Source organism: Panthera onca, chromosome B1 (assembly GCF_046562875.1).
Source record: "Panthera onca isolate mPanOnc1 chromosome B1, mPanOnc1 haplotype 2, whole genome shotgun sequence".
Lineage (NCBI taxonomy): Eukaryota > Metazoa > Chordata > Mammalia > Carnivora > Felidae > Panthera > Panthera onca.
The window spans coordinates 83,422,202-83,440,601 of record NC_138342.1 but is presented as its reverse complement, the minus strand read 5'-3'; the positions used below and the strand labels follow the sequence as shown (position 1 = coordinate 83,440,601).

The following is an 18,400-nucleotide window of genomic DNA, read 5'->3' as shown; positions in this document are numbered from 1 at the left end:
CATTGTACGAGATATGATGTTACAATTCAGAGTTAAAAATGAAGACAAAAGTGGGTGGGGGAAATAAATACAAGGGATTAATTAAGAGCACACGTACCTCGATGAGCTCTGAGTAATGTACAGAATTGTTGAATCATTATGTCATGCACAGGAGGAGAATATAACACTTTATCTTCATTGTACTTCAATAAAAAATATATTTTTTAAAAAAGTTAAAAAGGGACGCCTGGGTGAATCAGTTGGTTAAGTGTCCAACTCTTGACTTCAGCTCAGGTCTTGATCTCACAATTTGTGATATCTGTCGGGCTCTGTCCTGACAGTGCAGAGCCTGCTTGGGATTCTCTCTCTCTCTCTCTCTCTCTCTCTCTCTCTCTCAAAATAAATAAGCATGAAATTTTTTTTCTAATTTTTTTAAGTTAAAAAAATAGAAACATGTAGTGAGGTTTTCCAAACCAAAGAGTCCAAATCTTTGGGGAAAATCAATATGAATTTAAATGTGAGAAGGGCACCTGGGTGGCTCAGTCGGTTGTGTCCGACTTCGGCTCAGGTCATGATCTCGCGGTCCGTGAGTTTGAGCCCCGCGTCAGGCTCTGTGCTGATAGCTCAGAGCCTGGAGCCTGTTTCAGATTCTGTGTCTCCCTCTCTCTGATCCTCCCCCGTTCATGCTCTGTCTCTCCGTGTCTCAAAAATAATAAACGTTAAAAAAAAAAAAAAATGTGAGGGAGAGAAGGAGTCTCAATGGTAAAAGGAAAAAGCAATGTGAACTCCATGGGACTTGTTCCCTGTACAGAGAGAGGAAGAAGCTGTCAGATCGAGACCAGATACCCCAGACCCTGAAGGTGAGATGACAGACTGCTCCCGAGGACAGAGGGTGGGCAGAGGGCTGATGGCGTCAGGACGGGCAGGGGGATGGCAGGGACTCTCCCCAGTAGACAGCCAGGTACTAAAAGCAGCAAGGTACCTTGATTTTAGCTGGAATGGGAGGCGTTGTCAGGAAAAGGCAGTGTGTCCCACGTGGGTGGCCACAGCCAGAAGCAGTGTTTACAATGGAAGTGCTGTCCTGGAGAGAAACTGAAAGACACAAGGTGGGATTTTTCCAAATGGCCCCTTACTGGAGAACCAGAGAGCTGGAGTGAGGGGTGGCCCTCAAATAAGGAAATCTGGGGGAAATTATGATAATAACGCCAGCAGCTACCATTTTAGGAATGCTTACTCATCTCCCTGACATCTGAGCATTGGTCCCTTCTCTTTTCTAACTAAACTCACTTCTCTGACCATCTCTTTCAGTCTCATGGTTTTCTTTTCCCTTTTTTTTTTTTTTTTTTAATATTTATTTATTTTTGAGACAGGAAGAGACGGAGCATGAACGGGGGAGGGTCAGAGAGAGGGAGACACAGAATCTGAAACAGGCTCCAGGCTCTGAGCTGTCATCACAGAGCCTGACGCGGGGCTCGAACTCACGGACCGCGAGACCATGACCTGAGCCGAGGTCGGCCACCCAACCGACTGAGCCACCCAGGTGCCCCAGTCTCGTGGTTTTCAATAGCAGCTACTGCTGATTTCCATTTCAGCCTGGATCTTTCCCCTGAACTCCAGGTTTTCATATCCAAAGGCTTCCTCGGGGCACCTTGGCTCAGTCGGTTGAGCAACCAACTTCGGCCCAGGTCCCGATCTTCCCGTCTGTGAGTTCAAGCCCCACATCCAACTGTGTGCTGTTAGCGAAGAGCCCACTTGGGATCCTCTGTCCTCCTCTCTCTGCACCTCTCCCACTTACCTTCTCTCTCTCTCTCTCTCTCTCTCTCAAAAATAAACATTTAAAAATTAAAATAAAATAAAATAAAATAAAATAAAATAAAATAAAGGCCTCCTCAACATCTCACCACAGATGTTTAATTGGCATCTCAAAGGCAACTGTCCAAAACTGAGGTCTTGACCTTGCCCGCAGCAACTACCCTGCCTCCATCAACCTACCCTAGCCCCACACTTGCATCTCCCTCCATTCTTCCCATCTCAGTAAATGAACATTACATCCTGACTGTTGCTTGGGCAAAGAACATGGCATCTGTCTTGATGCTTCTCTCTTTCACCCTATATGTGATCCCTTGGCAAATTCTGTTATTCTAGGGGCACCTGGTGGCCTAGTCAGTTAAGCATCTGACTCTTGATTTTGACTCAGGTCGTTATCTCACGGTTCTTGAGTTCAAGCCCCACATCAGGATTCTCTCTCCCTCTCTCTCTCTGCCCCTCCCCAGATTGTGCAGGATATGCTCACTCATGTGCCCTCTCTCTCTCTCTCTCTCTTCCTCTCTCTCTCTCAAAATAAATAAACATTATTTTTTTAATTCTGTTGCTCCAGCTACACTGGTCTCCTTAATTTTTCACTAACCCATCAGATCTGCCTCAGGGCCTTTGCACTGATTATTCCTTCAACCTGATACACTTGGTCATGAGAAAATTGCCTGGCTGGCTGGTTCCTCTGCCTCGTTTGGTCTTTACTCAAGTATCTTCTTAATGAGGCCTCCTTAATTCCCCTAATTAAAATCACAAACCAGCCCCCCAACAGTTTCCCTTTTTTCTTTGCCTTTGACAGGAACATCACCCAAGGGGTGATGTTTTAAACTTGGGGGTTTTAATTGGTAAAATAAGAATGCTAATGGCCTCTACTCACAAGATTGCTTAAAACATGAGGTAATGCATATAAGGTGCTTAGAACAAGACTCAGGGTGTAAACGAAAGCTCCATATATTAGCCATTATCATTGTTATTTCTCAGACTTATCTCCTACTGGGCTAGACTCTAGGTCTTAACGGTCTTGGGTAGACAGCATGAACAAAATTTGCTCTCATGGAATGTGTGTGCCATCAGTCTCCTGGTTGGATAAGCCAAATCTACTTCTAGACAAAGAACCCCTGGGACAGCAGTTGCCCTTTGCACCCTTCAGCCTCCACACCCCCCACTTCTCCACAGAGAAGCAGAATTTGATGGTCACAAGCCAGAAGAACATGAGCACATTCTGTGGTACATGCCATGCCTGATCCTGCTTAGACCTGTCATCTCACCAGTGAGGGCACTGGGACTTAGAAGTCTACAAAGTCAGATGAGGGGAGATCCAGGAAAGGAAATCCAAAGCCTGGTTCCAATGGAAAGTATCTGTAAGTATTTCAAATAGAGAGTGACAACCCAGGGAGTCAGTCTTTGAGACAATAAATTGCTACTGCCTAAGCATCCATTGAAAGGCCAGATCAGGAAGGAAGAATGAAAAGAAATTTGAGGAAAGCTCTCTAGAAAATATTGAATGGAAGCTCACTCAGAATTAAAATTGCATGATAGTATATACTACTTCATGATGGGACATCTTACTGTTGCAAAATGCAAAACGCTACTAAATATTGTACTACTAACATTGTAGCGTATCTATGTTGGTTGAGAACTGATAAAATCTGAAAACATAATCTGGAATGAGGGCAGAAAATAAGGTTGTGCAAATGGATTTGTAAACTAGAAAATGAAATGGCCACAGGATGGCAGTACAAGGTAAGAGATAAGGATAAGCCGTGTATTTTCTTAACCCTTGAGAGTGTTTTAAGATCTACAAAAACATCAAGTGCCTGAATATAATCTGGATAGCATTCTTAAAATTAGATTTAAAAAATCTTAAACACCAGAACTCTTTGACTAAAATCGGTTTCGAGGAAAATGATGCCCAGTTTTGGTTATGACATCTTACAGATTCTGTGCCTCCTGTATCTCTCCCTTCAAGTTCGAGCCAATATGATTACAAGTAAATTATAAGGTAACCATGTTACATTTTAAAGGGAATTCAAAAGCCTAAGGCAAACTTTCCATCTCAGTTTCCTTTGAGTTCTCGACTTTTGATGCTCGACCTCTGACTTCATCCCATTTCCAATTAAAATCATTATCTAAATCCTTTCAGGCAGTTAAGGGGCCTTGACTGTCTTTAGTTCAAAATTGTCTTCATGCCAAAGAGGCACATTCTGGGGTGGCAGATTCTATTGCCCTTCAGGGGCAGGGAATCGAAGATGAGCCTGGAAAAGTAGCAGGAAGCCTGGCAAACCTTATTAAAAATGTAGATGTCATTCTGATGGCATTAAGAAGTCACTAAAGGGGCGCCTGGGTGGCTCGGTCGGCTGAGTGTCTGACTTCGGCTCAGGTCATGATCTCGCAGTTCGTAAGTTCAAACCCCACATCGGGCTCTGTGCTGATGGCTCAGAGCCTGGAGCCTGCTTCGGATTCTGTGTCTCCCTCTCTCTCTGCTTCTCCCCTACTCAGGCTCTGTCTCCCTCTCTCCCCCTTTCAAAAATAGACATTTTTTTTAAATTTTAATTAAAAAATAAAAATAAAATAAAATAAAATGTCACTAAAACTTTTACTAAAACAGGAGTGACGTAATCACCTTGCACTCTAAAAAGATTAGCTACGGTGTGCAATGAATTGCCCACTCTGCAGCCAATCTTACCACTTTTGGGTTAAAAAACCTCAAGTGCCTTCCAACAGCCCTTAGAATAAAAAACCAAATTTTCACTTTTTTTTACAGGGCCCTTCTAGAGCTGAGCCTGAAGGCTAACTTACCTAACTACCTGGCCCCTAAATGCTAGTCTCTTCCTTTTTCCTGGACATCATTCAGCCTCTCCCGGTGTTCCACTTGGGGCATTCTTGAGCCAACACCCCTCGGCTTGCCCTCTGCTTGGTGAATTCCTCCTCAACCTTCTGGCCTCAGATTAAAGACCCTCTGGGCTCCTCCGGAAGCTTTTCTCTGCACTCCCAGACTTTCCTTTCCTCTGTAATGAGATCCCAGAAGCCCAATACACTCAATATTTGAATGATTACCCGTTTAATGTCTCTGTCCCCACTAGGCTATAAACTGGACAGAGGCAGAGGCTGTGGGGCCTCACGGCAGGGTCTAAAGAAGTGAGCCACCAATGACAGCACGGAATAGACAAGCTCAGTGAGTGGATATAAACAAATGGAGGAAAAGACGCCTCCTGGAAGCACGATTCCAGTTAAAAACTATTCTAACAACGGAGAGGAGATGAAAGGGGTGGAGATGGAGAGGAATGGGCCAGCTGCAAGAGCTATTTGAGATGTACGATCGACAGGACACGAATTATATTTTATATGCTCAGCTAATTGCACTTTACCTGGCGGCTGCGTGTCTTCTCTGGCATAGGTTTCTTCTTGCAGCCCAGCACTACCATGAAGTCCCATTTAGCTAATGCAGTGGGAGAATCGTGACCCTAAAGAATTTATGAAGCTTGAGCAGACTGATGTATCTCCTTTTTCTTTCTGGTAAGCTCCACCCTGCCCACCCCACGGCAAGGCAGAAGAGAAATCAAATGCTAATTCCTCTACTTCAGAAGATAATAGCAACTGAGACTTTGGATGAGGGCTGGGTGCCTTTTAACTTGAAAGAACATTTCCTTTCTCAATACCTCCCTTGAAATGTAATGTCTGTCCTTGAGAGATATCCTTGAGTTTAACCTAATTGGTCCATAATTGGAGGAGCCAGGATATCAGCAGCTCTCAAGACAGGACTTTCAAAAGATCCACCCCTGAGGACTCCCACGTGTCCTTAAACACAAACAGTTCTGACGGGAGTCCAGTCTTTACCTGTGACTCCAGGAGAAACACTGAGGGAATCTTCTTTATAACCCCCAGAAAAATTTCTCTGACATGCTTCCAAATTTTCTAGCCTCTTCAAATTTCTCTACATGTTCTTTCTTAACATGATCTCCTAAAACTCCCTTTCTACTCCCTCAAACCTATCAACTTTTTTCTTTCTCTACTCCTTATTCTGTGCACTTTGCTTCTCCTACCAAGAATCTCGGCCCTTTTCTTTTCACCGCAGAGTTCCTGTTGAAGACCCCTCCTATGGCTGAGGAGTTTACACAGTGCACGGAAGCACCCAGCTCAAGGATTAAGTAGATGCTAATAGCAAACTTGGGCTCTTCTTACCCCCACGTGGCTGCTGGTATCCCCCACCCCAGCGGGGCTTCCCCCATCTTGGTGTCCTTTGCCAGGTATCTGCTCAGAAGCAGACCCTCCTCTGGAGTGTAGGGAAGGGTAGGGAGCAGGAGCAAATAGTTTTCCCTTTTGGGGGTGGACAGGAGAAGAGCTGGGCATACTCACAGGTGAATCACTTTGTACATAAAATTAAGTATAGGGACACCTGGGTGACTTTGTCCTTAAGCATCCGACTCTTGATTTCCGGTTCAGGTCATGATTTCAAGGTTCGTGCGTTTGAGCCCCAAATCGGGGTCTGTGCTAAGTGTGGAGCCTGCTTGAGGCTTTCTCTCTCTCAAAAATAAATAAACAAACATTAAAAAAAAAACCTGCTTGAGATTTTTTCTCTCTTTCTTTCTCTCTTTCAAAAATAAATAAATAAACATTAAAAAAAAAACCTGCTTGAGATTCTCTCTTTCTCTCTTTCAAAAATAAATAAATAAACATTAAAAAAAAAAAAAACTAAGTATAGATTCCTTAAGCTCATACACTTTATATCATAAGGCCACATCAAACTTACAAATTCTATCTTAAACACTAAAAAGCGCTAAATTCAAATTTACACATCAATTTAATACGAAAATTAAAATCGTTTTACTCAATCTAAGTTGCCACATCTCATCTATTAGTACATGATGGCTTTGAGTTTGTGATATATGTATATATTGTCCTGTGCTAGGTGATGGCTCAGTTTTGTCATTTGTCACCACTCTTCTCTACTCAAACTACTGTTCTACGAAATGATCTGATCGTTTCTTCAGTGCCCAAATGATGCTACTTGGCCTTGCTTCATTTACATAGAAGTCTGCTTCTGTTTTTTCTCAGCCTGTGATGATTGAAATGGTACTGTTGGGGGCCAGCATAATTATGAACACAAACAGAAGCAAAGAAATGGAGACAGCCCTCATTTAGAAGGTGATCCAGGGGATCCCAAGTGTATGCAGATACTAATTTCTTAGATTAGCGTCAAAATGGGGGTGGGGGGGGAAGCGTATTTTTCAATTTGTTATAGATTCTTATGATTTCTCGGAGGTCTTGAGACCCCATTGGAGAAACACAGCTCTAAGGGTATTGCTTGATGACTGTCTGTCCCAATATTCATATAACCACTCTCTTTCAGCCTTCTACATTATCACTTCCCCATAAGGGAAGCAACTGGCTCTTATCCACTTATGAGATCCAGCTTTTAGAAAGGAAGTCTATCTTAAATGTTCCCCAAAAGTTCTAAAATTCCAAGTGGCCTCTCCCTCCTGTTTCTGCACTCAAAGCATTTATTAAACTTAACAATTGACAATCCATCACTAAAACCTTTTCTGTGTATTGCATTATCTACTGTTATTATTTAATGAGTGAATGTCTGGTCTCTACTAGATTTGATCTCCACTACAACTCCCAAAGAGCAGTAACCAGAATCTTTTTTTTTTATTTTTAAGTTTATTTTTTTATTTTGAAAGAGAGAGAGCCAGAGGAGGAGGAGGAGGAGGAGGAGGAGGAGGAGGAGGAGAGAGAACACCAAGCAGGCTCCATGCTGTCAACACAGAGCCCACCATGCGGTTTAAACCCACAAACCATGAGATCATGACCTGAGCTGAGATTAAGAGTCAGATGCTTAACCAACTGAGCCACCCGGGTGCCCACAATAACCAGAATCTTGTTTTAAAATTTATTTGGATCCTCACACTATGTGGAGACATAATATTCATGCTGACTGATAAGAAAGGTTATCATTTTTATAATTTTGTGCTCTTTTTAAGACACCCACACAGGTCCTCCTGTGATGTTTCTCTATAATTCCTCTTGACTCTGCCAATAATAATCAGTCATTTACAGTGCGTCAGTTTGGATCCTCTGAGAAACAGATGCCAAAACAAGATGAGAGATGCAAGAGATTTATTGGAGGAAATGTCTGAAGGGAAACAAGCAAGAGAAGGCAGGAAGAGCCTTCAGCCCATGATAGAGGTCTGCCATCTGCGGAAAGAGAAGAAAGAAGGGATCGGGCAGGAAGAGCCTCAGAGAGAAACACAATTCTTAGAAAGTCTTAACCACCCACTGCCGGGGTAGCTCAGCCGGTAAAGTGTCAGACTCTTGATTTAGGCTCCAGTCATGATCTCACAGTTCATGGGATCAAGCTCCAGATGGAGCTCTCTCTCCCTTTACCTCTCTCTCTCTCTCTCAAAATAAACACTAAAAAGAGAAAAAGAAAATCTCATGTAGCCAATGAGGCATCCCCACACCAAATGTGAGCTGGCTCTGGCATCCCCACAGTGATCAGTGATTGGCTGGGAGCAGCTGGGGGAAGTGTGACCTCACATCTTTGCAGGGATGAATCCAAGGGGACAATGGTTGAGCTGTCAGTTCACTGTGTCTCCCACTGCAGATTCTCTTAAAGAGATACTGGCGGGGGCACCTGGATGGCTCAGTTAGCTGAGCAGATGCTGACTCTTGATCTCAGTTCAGGTCTCGATCTCAAGGTAGTGAGTTCAAGGCCCATACTGGGTGTGAAGCCTAGTTTTAAAAAAGTACCCACATGGCTGCTACGTATAGCTTATTGTGAGTAGTATATTTTCAAGTGTGGATGCCTCTGAGGATGTTCACATACAAACTCTTGTTCAGATATCTGCATTTTAAACTTGATGGCAAATTATGAGATAAACCTTGCATTGCACATGTGAGAGATTTGGACAAAGAAGGAATTAGGGGCCTCTGATAAACGCATAAGACTCTAAAGACTTCCAAGGAAGAAAGAAAACAGTCTCCCACCTTTCCCTTCCCAGTCCTGAAGCATCTCCTCATAAAGCTCTTCATTAAGTCAAAGTATGTCACATGACAGTCAGGTAACTCTTAACTAAACAGTGCCACTCCTACAGAGAGTGAAGTTTGGGAATCGAGTATCCAACTTTTTCCCATACCAACCAATTTTGCAGAATAAGTTCCATGTCTCAACTCAGTCTTGCTTCACTGTTCGGGTACAACCACAATGTGTTCCCAATGGAGGGGGCACTCAACAACTTGAGAAAACTCAAACGTTCCGTTCAAGCCAGCCTCAAGTAAAAGTAGGGTGTCTCTGGCACATTTATGTGTGTGTGGTATGTATGTATGTAAGTATGTGTGGAGTCAGGCTACATTATAAATAATAAGAGTTTTTGAATAAATGTTTGAGAAAAATACACTAGAAATACGCGGGTTTTTTTGTTTTCTGTGGTGCGTATGTTTTCTGATAATAGCCCAAGGAGAGAAGGCGAGCGGTGTGTAGATCAGTTAGGCTGCTGTAAAAATATACCATAGGCCGGATGGCTTAAACAATAAACACTGATTTCTCACAGTGCTAGAGTCTGGAAGTCTGAAATCGGGATGCCATCACGGTAGAGCTCTTGGTGAGGACGTTCTCCCTGGTTTCTAGACAACAGGCACCTTCTTGCTGTATCCTCACACAGCAGAGAAAACGAGCTAGCTCTCTGGTCTCTTCTAAGGACAGTAATCCCATCACGAGGGCCTCACGTAATCCTAATCACCTTCCAAACGTCCCATCTCCAAACACCATCACATTGGAGGTTAGAGTTTCAACACATAAACTTGAGGGGTGTGGGAGACAACATTCGGTCCATAGCAGGCGGAACAACGGAAGAGAAGGGGCATGGAAATGTCTTTGTGTTCTTAAGGGTATCTTAGAGAAGAAGGCACACCTGAGGGGACGCCTTGTCATCAGCCTCCAAATTGACACAATTACTGAAGCTCACTCTGTTTTTGGTTTTGTTTGTTTGTTTGTTTGTTTTTTCTTTAACCTACAGGAGCCAAGGGTGTAAAGTAAATGAGCAAGGAAGACCTGAAGAAGCATTGCTGAATACATGTGGAGGGATGGACACTGTGACAAATTCGAGAGGACTTGGCCCATTTAAATAGGACAGTGGCAGTGTAGCTTCTGTCTCATGAGAATGTAGTTTTGCCATATCCCGTAGTGCTTAAAGGAGATAGAGTAGCGTAGGTTCTCATGTGGTGTCTTCTTATGATTGAATGTTGGCTTAAAAAGTTCTAGAAAACACTCTTTAGTCCAAACAAACAGGGCTACAAACCAGTCTTATTTCACAGGCCACTAAATGTCAGCCTTTCCTCTGCTGTGATGACTTTCCCAAAGATATTTCCAGTACAATGGCTTGGAAACATTTAAAGGGAGAAACTCTGGCAAGTTAAATTTTCAGACTAAAGAAAGGGGAAGATATTGGACACTGTGCCTCCTCGGTGCCCCCCAAATGTCAAAGGTACACTATGCCCCGTTTCGACTATGTCCAAGACTAATTCTGATTAGAAAACACGGTCTAAACGAACACTTTGATTTTCTGCAAGAAGCACATCCATCTTCCGTAATAGTTTTATTTCGCAACACATACAAACGCGCACAGTTGTTCTTTTGGTAAGTACTCCAGTTTTATTTAAGAAGTAAACCTCTTGGCTTAGAGGAGCTTTTCCCCAGCTGGTGTATTATAAGAATGACAAGCCTTCTGGGCTCACCTTGGACCTCACATTTGGCTGGTCATGGACTGCATGTGCTGTCAGTCACCACCCCTAATTTGAAAGCGACCAGTATAAAGGAAAAAAGTAATTATCTGTTCGGGGCCTGATTCTATTGCTTAACTGCTTGAATGGCTCCAGAAAATTCCACTGGGAACCACAGGCACAGAGTGCGAGAGCATCTCATCTTTTCTGTTGAAAAGTTAAAATAGGGCATCTTATCACCATGGTTACAGAGTTCTGGGGGTAGTCCTGGTCCCTTACTAACCAAAAAGATCAGTTAAGTGACCAACAGGGAATCTGAACGGCGGCTGCACTGACATGCCGGTAACAGCAAAGGAGCCCACAGGCAAACTGAGGCATCTCGGAACTGACATGTGCCTTCACATATCAGGGAAGAAAAGTCTTAAATGTGTTTTCCACTGCGTATAATTGTAAATAGCGGTGGGAATTTGTGTGTACTTTAGCAACGAATTCGAAGTTACAAGACTCATTATAAATAGATAGAAGGATAATTTGCATTAATATTCATTACATGAATTTAAGATTAACAAAATTAAATTGAATCTGAGAGAAACAAAATGTACAGTCTTCCCGAAAAAGTAGAAACAAAAACAAATGGGCCTATTCCGTTAACACCGAATATCGGGTGTTAGTATTGGGTATCTTCTACGCAATAGACCTAGTGTTGGATGTGGTGGCTCATACAGCCATGAGAGGCAATATCCTCATTGCAAATTGCTCCTAAGCTAATCAGAGATTTGTGATGGAAAAATTATTAGCCAGCATAACAAGTGCTAGGTAAATGTTATCTATAAATTGTTAGAGGGCCCAAGAGGCAAGAATAATTGTTTGGGGGAATGCAGGGAAGCTTCCAAGTGGAAAGGGCATTGGGGCAGGTCGTAGATGATGGGCAGGAGAGAGCCTGTGCAAAGGTCCAGCTATGAAAGGGCGCCACCTTATAGGCAGTGACAGTAAGAGAACCCCGTTGCAACTAGAGTTCTGGAAGTCCATGACCAGGGCAGGGGAACTCATTTGAAGCCAGAATCGGCAAAACCTTTCATACTAGATTTAATACTGTAGGCGACAAGGAGCCAGTTGGACTTTAGTCGGAAAGCAAGATGATCAGACTTGATCTCAAAAGTCTCCCCAGCCGCCATAGGGAGAACCAGAATAGTTAGAAACCTATAGGAAATATAAAATGAGCATACTGCCCTGATGTGATGTGCCAGCTTTTGTGTTGTTCAAAGCATTCTTCTTTTATTACATATGTATTCGTAAGAAAATTTTCTGAAAATATACAGATCAATTTTATAGTAGACTGTATCCATATCCCCAAGGATTTTGTGTATCACATCTCATGTGATACCTTTGTATAGTCTCTAATAAGAGAATGGGCTTAATTAACCACTTTTTCAGAATTCAGAGACCCGAAGATTTGTTCATTTGACTCTCATGCGTTTTGCATTTCAGAACCTTGAAAATATGTCCCTGCACAGAGCTCAAAGAAGTTCGGGATTATTTTAAAAACTGACAAAAGAAAAAAAAAATATATCCACAGCATTCACTTGGAAAGAAATTAATTCTGGCATCCATAATGTATTCTTAGGAAAAGAATTGCAGAAAAAGAAAAGTTATGCTATAGAATAAAAAGAGGGTAAATTCAACAACAACAAAAGGGACCCCTGTATTATACCTCATTCCCTGGGTAACAGGAAATATTTCTTACCTTCCTCCTCCACCACCCTGACGAGTCGTGAACTCCAGACATGAAACCTAGACATTTAATCACAGCTACATTCACCACTAATCATCAATAGACGCAACCCCGGTAGCTTGTGTCAACCATGGGAGCCCCAGGCAAAAAGAATCCTCAAGAGTAACAGGAATAAGACTTCACTCAGAGCCCTGTAATAATTTCCTGCTGAGTCCACAAGAGAAGGTAACTGAATTTAATTTGTGAAAAAAGACGACTGTGACCATATATGCAAGAAACTTGCTAATCATCCACATTATCTATTGTATCTATTGTAATAATACAATACCCCATTCTCCCCATTTTACAGATGAGAGAACAGCCCTAGAGAAACCAATGTTCCTTAAGTCACATAGCTGGTAAGTAGCCCAAATAGGATTGGACCCATGACTTCTTGATTCTAAAGCTGGTCTCTCATTTGAGGAGAGCTACAAGGAGGAATTCAAGTGCCAGCTGAGTAAGACGAGTGAATTCCATAGTTTTTAGGAGACAGAGTCCCCCTGCCTGGGCTGAAGGGTCCAGGAAGACTTCCTGGTGAGGGTGGCATTTGACCTGAGTCTTATGTACTGGACAAGTCAAAAGATGATGGAAGCCCATTCCAGGTTTGAATTTAATAGCAAACATGAAAAGATATAAATCTATAAGTGACATTAAGACATAAATTTGTACCTAATTATCCGCTCAGTAAACGTATTATGCACCCATTATACGTCAGATACAAATAGTGGAGATAGGGTGGTGAACAAGAACGTTGTGTGAGGACAACTACGTTTCTTTAAAAATTGTTTTAAGCATCCCTGCCTTTCAGGCTTACTAGGTTAACTAATATAACTACAGCAAGGAGTTGGTAGAGAAGAAAAATAAGACAAGGCTGTCAATGCAATTTAGAGTGAAAGTTGTGGGATAACAAATTTGTAATTATGATGGCTCTTTTCATGTCACACCTCAATATAAAATAATTTTGATGTGGCTTACGAAGATACTATGGTAAACAGAATGAAATGTAAAACTCTGAGGAAATTGGAATGAAGAAAGAAATATATAAAAAATAAGATGAAGTCGGAGTAAAGTCAGTCAAAAAGTTGAATACCTACTGGAAAGGGCTATAAATTTGGCTTCATATTTTCTATACTTTCTAAACTCCCCCTCCCCAAATCATCAGTTATGATTCCATAAGACAAAACAACTATTCAATTAAAAAATGAAACTTGGGGCGCCTGAGTGGCTCAGTCGGTTAAGCGTCCGACTTCGGCTCAGGTCATGATCTCACGGTCTGTGAGTTCGAGCCCCGCGTCGGTCTCTGTGCTGACAGCTCAGAGCCTGGAGCCTGTTTCAGATTCTGTGTCTCCCTCTCTCTGTGACCCTCCCCCGTTCATGCTCTGTCTCTCTCTGTCTCAAAAATAATAAACGTTAAAAAAAAAAAATGAAAAAAAAAAATGAAACTTAAGGGCACCTGGATGGCTCAGTAGGTTAAGCATCCGACTCTTGATATCAGCTCAGGTCACCATCTTGGCTCGGTTCATGATCTCGCTTTTGTGAGATCAAACCCCACGTTAGGCTCCATGCTCTGTGTGAAGCCTGTTTGGGATTTTCTCTCCTTCTCTCTCTGCTCCTCCCCAGCTCCCACACACACCCTCTCCCTCTCACTCTCTCTCTCAAAATAAATAAACATTAAAAAAAATAAAATTGAATTTAATTTCTGATAGCAGGAATAAGACTAGCTAACCTTTATTGCTTATCATTTGCGATTAGAATATGGGGCTTAATTACTTTATATATGTATTTTCTTGCTTGGTGATCATAGAAACTTCACGCAATAGGTACTATCGTAGTCTGCATTTTATAGAGAAGAAACTATGCCTTAGGGAAATTAAATAAATTTCCCCAAAGCACCTAACCAATACGTGGGACTGGCAGTCTCGGGTCAAGCAAACTCTTTATTACCCCAGACCCAGGAACTGAACTGCTAGGTCATATCTGAAATAAGTTTTCCACCTAAGTCGTCAAGAAAATAGAGCAAGCAGTGAAACGCAGTGCATCTCATGTTTCAGTGAGCATATAAACCACCTGGGGATTTTAAGCTACAGATTTTGATTCCACAGATCTGGGGTGGGTCTTGAGGTTTCTAACCAGCTCTCCAGAGATACTCATGTCGTTGGTCCAGACCACACGGCAACTCGCAAAGCTGTAGCAAATAATATTTCTACAGATTCCGGGGGGTTATATATTACAGCATCTCTCAAAGGAAATGGATGGCCTATAACCAAAGCATTTCAAGAAAAGCATCGTTTTTAAAAAGCAAAATTAGGGGCGCCTTGGTGAATCCGTTGGTTAAGTGTCTGACCCTTGATGTCAGCTCAGGTCATGATCTCGTAATTCTTGGGGTCAAGCCACATGTCGGGCTCTGTGCTAACAGCATGGAGCCTACTTGGAATTCTCTCTCTCTCTGCCCCTCCCCTGCTTGTGCTCTCGCTCTCTCTCTCTCTCAAAATACATAAACTTTAAAAAAAAAAAAAGCAAAATTATGCAAGGAATGTACTACTGGAACGGTTTGGCCTAACCAAGAAATTTAAAGTATCTAGAGAAAAAAAAAATGGGTATTCTATTAATAATATACCTTATGGTCATACTAGTCTGTATTTAATTGCAACAAAACTGTAATGAATCCCAGCAACTAGAGACAGGTACTGATGACTAGATCTCAAGGAGGTGGGTGTTAAGTGCTAATTACACATATGGCTCTGGTTTACTTCGAGAAAGTAAAAGGGGCCAAAGCAGAGGGAGGCTCAAAAGGGAAATGGCCTCAGATTTTCGGGCCTGGAAAACAGATTTTGGTAAAATAACTGCTACATGGCAACATCCAACATCAAGAACCTCTCTTTTTCAATTAACAAAGGATGGGAGAGAGCTTCTGAGACGACTGTTTCACAGCCTACGATTTTATAACAAAATTGCATCCGTTCAATTGCTAGTTTGCTTTTAACTTCAAACCTGTTGCCAAGGAAACATCAATATCTAAGCACGTTCGAGGCAAATCTTTCTTCCTGTTTTTGAAGTGAATCGGTAGCAAGGTAACAGCAAGTTATAGAGTTTCACTAATCCAGGAGTTAGTTGGATTTAATCCCAATCACTGCAGCCTTGATAAATCAGGTGGACCTTCTCCTGCCTCAGTTTCTTTACCCATAAAGTGACTACGATTATACTGTTGTACTCTCTCACAACTTACTTCTGCGGCATAATCCCTTTATCTAATGGACACTTTGCCATCTTATGATGCGTGGTCAGGAATCTCCAGATTCAAAGGCTTCTGTGTGTTTACACTGGGAAGGAAGGGGACTAAGAACCCGCATGTTCTCTTCAGGAACACAGAACTGAAGTTACTTAATTCAGTTAACTTCAGTAACTGAAGTTACTTAAATTCCAGTTAGTTAACATACAGTTTCAGCTATAAGATTTAGTGATTCATCACTTCCTTACAAAACCCAGTGCTCATAACACATGTCCTCCTTAATGCCCATTACCCATCTAGCTCAACACCCTCCAGCAACCTTCAGTTTGTTCTCTGTAGTTTAGAGTCCGGTTTTTGGTGTGCCTCCCTCTTTCCCCCCACCCCCCATGTTCACCTGTTACATAGAATGAAGTTTTTAAAAATCCCATCCCTGCAACCATTATGTGGTTCAGGTTTCTCAGTTTCATGGTGCTTCAGAACTAAAAGCCAAGGAAAACCTCAAGCTGAGGTGTGTCTAACAAGGTTCTTCTGGGTCACTGGTTCCTAGGTGGAAATTCTCACGAATGGACAGATTCAGGTAGCATGCCTTGGAAGCTTATGCAATTTGAAGGCTCTTTCTAGAAACAAATGCAAACTTGTGAATCCCAAAACAAGTACAAGTGTATCAAGGAATAAGAAAAGAAATCACAACAAATAACAAATTGAAAACTGACAAACGCTGTCAACATCCAGGAAAATAACGTAATTTTATTAACTTCCTGACACACCTTCTATTAGCCTTTTTTTTTTTTTATTGTTCTTTGCACTTCATGCCCTTTGAGCAACTTTTTGTATGACAATTATTTTATAATTTCCATAGAGAGAATGGACTTCAGTATCTCCAGAAGCAAGTTTGTTCAAAATATATCGATAGTTTAGAGAAGCTTCTTTCAACGTCACGGCTCCTTACTCATAACTTCATATAAATTTTTAAGATTGTGGTCAGTACTGGGAAGGCTTTTATCAAGTGTTTCAACATGTGAGTTCTAGGGCTTGGGGGAATTTTCTACCAGTTACATCGAGTTGCGTACATGTCAAACCATTTCCTCCTCTGCCAGCCACATGCCTCTGACGCTGGGTACAATGCACACATTCAGCAGCTTGACCACACCTCTGACCTCGCACCTAAGCAAATCACCGTGGGAGCTGCTTTTTCTAGAAGTCATTCCAACACCAAGACAGCTAGCGAGCAGTAACTCACTTGTGTAGAAGTGCAGGTCAAATGTATCCCATAAACCCAAACAAAACAGATTCCCAGACTCAACTTTCCCATCACTGAAACCCAAAAATGCCTCCAGTGCCCCCATGCCAGTTGATGGGAGGGCATGCGATAGAAAGCAAGTCAAAATGGGAGAAAGTGATCCTAGCCAACTGCAGTTAAAATATCTTATTGTGATTACAAAATATCTTCCTTTGACTCCCTGCTAGTGAGGCCCTGAAGCGTAAACAGCATTTGCTTCATTGTAAGTCCACTTCTGACAGAAAATGGCTCTTCTCTCATTTTCTCATGCCAGGCAACTTTAATATACTCTCCATCAGTTTGTCACTTCGTGCAAAGAGTGCCAGGTGCCTTTTTGTTTTTAAGTTTCTTTATTTATTTTGAGAGGGAGAGTGAGAGCATGAGCAGGGGATGGGGTACAGACGGAGGGAGAGAAAGAATCCCAAGCAGGCTCCACACTGTGAGTGCGGAGCCTGATGCAAGGCTCAATCCCATGACCATGAGATCATGACCTGAACTGAAATCAAGAGTCAGACACTTAACCGACTGAGCCACCCAGGTGCCCCTGTGCTATGTGCTGTTTTAAAGATTAGTTCATGACGAGGCGCCTGGGTGGCTCAGTCAGTCGAGCATCTGACTTTGGCTCAGGTCATGATCTCGAATGATCTCACGGTCTGTGAGTTCAAGCCCCAAGTCGGGCTCTGTGCTGACACCTCAGAGCCTGGAGCCTGCTTCGGATTCTGTGTCTCCCTCTCTCTCTGCCCCTGCCCCGCTCATGCTCTGTCTCTCTCTCTCTGTCAACAATAAGTAAACATTAAAAAAAAAAAAAAAAAAATTAGGTCTCTTGCAGCAACGGGAGTGGGAGCACCAGTCGCCGAGCTCGAGGCAGAACTCCACAGATCACTTTAAGAAATGGGCAGACAAGCCAGACATGGGGGAAATCGCCAGCTTGGATAAGGCCAAGCTGAAGAAAACGGAGACGCAGGAGAAGAACACCCTGCCGACCAAAAGGACCATTGAGCAGGAGAAGCAGAGCGAAATTTCCTAAGAATCTAAAGGATTCCCCACCCCTGTCATCTCTGAGACACCCTAGTCGTGGAGGAAGAAGAGCCACCTGCAAGATGGACACAAGCGACAAGCTGCACCGTGAACCTGGGCCCTCCGTGCCGATGCCACCAGCCTGCGGGTCTCTGAGCCCACCCTCCCGGCCCCAATCGGACTGCCAAATTCTCCAGTTTGCCCTGGGATATTATAGCAAATTATTTGTATGATTCATGAAATTAAAACACACCTCGTGGCAAAAAAAAAAAAAAAAGAAAGAAAGAAAGAAAAATTAAGCATTAGCTCCTGTCACCCTCACAACAAACTGGGGGCCAGTTATTATTGCACAGCTGAGGAAACTTGGGCTCTGAAAGGTGAAGTCATTTTGCTCAAGGTTGCAAAACTAGCACAAAGCTGGTACACGTGCAAGTGTGCGATCTTGTTTTCTTGAGAGAAAAGCATGAGCTTAAGGCAGAAGAACAAGAGGATTTACTATGCTTTCTTTAGCACCAGCAAAACAAACAAAAAACATGGAGAGATCTCAAAGTCTCGCCAAGAAGCTAAAGTGCTGCGTCAACACCTTCTAGTA

General features: G+C 42.6%; 1 pseudogene; it reads left to right on the top strand.

Annotated features, from left to right (window-relative positions):
• Positions 1 to 10,848: 10,848 nt before the first annotated feature.
• LOC144616072 (thymosin beta-10 pseudogene) lies at positions 10,849 to 18,082 on the top strand (annotated as a pseudogene).
• Positions 18,083 to 18,400: the final 318 nt, after the last annotated feature.